The sequence below is a fragment of the Elephantulus edwardii genome, unplaced genomic scaffold, assembly GCF_000299155.1.
Source record: "Elephantulus edwardii isolate Elephantulus edwardi_28Jun2011 unplaced genomic scaffold, EleEdw1.0 scaffold00111, whole genome shotgun sequence".
Lineage (NCBI taxonomy): Eukaryota > Metazoa > Chordata > Mammalia > Macroscelidea > Macroscelididae > Elephantulus > Elephantulus edwardii.
The window spans coordinates 3,403,503-3,405,001 of NW_006399861.1; positions in this window are offsets into that span (position 1 = coordinate 3,403,503).

The following is a 1,499-nucleotide window of genomic DNA, read 5'->3' on the forward strand; positions in this document are numbered from 1 at the left end:
TCTATTCCTGGGGCCTTATTTTTTGCTATTTTACTGTGCTTCCTTTTTAAATAACCCTATTAAATGTGAAGCAGGAAAACAAATTCATAAATAAAGTTAATGACTTACTTTAAAAAAAAAAGTACAATGAGTTTTTAGACCTCTCTCTGGCTTTTGTGCTATGTCAATATTGTTATAAATGTCATATCTAATGTTTGATGTTGTTGTTGTTAAGAGTCGTAGAGTCATAGACGACCCATAGTGACCCTATGAATGAAAAGTCTTGAACACAAAACTTTCATCTTTTCTCCAAGTTCATAGAATTTCTGGAGGCAAGCTGTTTTGGAAGTGAATGTCTCTCTTGCTTCCAAGCCTGTTTTATTCGGGAGAGTCACAAAGACTAGGCCCATGGGCCCAAAAGCCTTTTTAAATAGGAGGCCAAAACCATTCAACTCAGAGCCACACCCTCATCTCAACCCCAAAACAGAAAAACACCTTTGCAGAATCCTGCCGTTCCGCACATATTGTTAATTTTTTTTATTAATTTTAATGAAACTTTACAGAGACTTAGGGTTTCCATTCATTCATTGTTGTACTTTCCTCTCTGCCTTTCCCCCCGCCCCCCCGCTTCTCTTTGAAAAGTAAAAGAAAAATTATTTCATTGTTATCCAATACTTCCCTGTAAGTCCACTGTACTGTGCAGTCTTCATTCTGGACTCCTGTCATGACAATAATACCTAATCATATATCTCTTTTAAACAGTTGTCTCCCTTATCTGTTTCAATGCAGTATACACTATTTATTCGTATTGAGTGTTAATTATGTGCTAGTGATGTGCCAAACTTTTTAAAATTTATTTTTATTTTATATTGGTTTGTGTACAAAATTTGTACACCTATGTTCCATTTCATATACATTACATTCACACAATATTTAATTCACATTGAATTTCATACTGTCATTCCTGTACATTGTGTTTTGTAAAAATTAATCAACATCAATCTATGCCTGTTTTACCTAGTCTTTTCAAGTTCCCACTAGTCTTTCTCCATTCTCTATGATCCAATTATTTCCTTCCTTTACCACCCTCTGTCTCCTGCCTCATCTCCCCTTTGAACCTTTTTACACATCCTATTAATCATCCTTCTATTTTTACTATAATGGTCTTACGGAGTATTTGTGCTTATGAGACTGAGCTCACTCAGCACAAAGCTTTCCAGCCTTTCCCAAGTTCTGTAGTTTTAAATCGTTGCTTCTGAGTGCAGCATAGCATTTCATTGCATGTGTGTACTACAATCCATTAATTTGTTAGCAGTCCATTCAGTTGTTGATAAATGGATTCATTTGAGCTGTTTCCATTTCTTGCTATTTGTGAATAATGCTGTTATTAACATTGGTGAAAAATCTGCATTTGTGTCTCAGTTCTGTTTTCCTCAGGGTATATTCATAGCAGTGAAATAGCTGGGTCATATGGAATTTCGCACCCTTCTCCCCACACAAACCCCTCCCCCCTCCCCCCC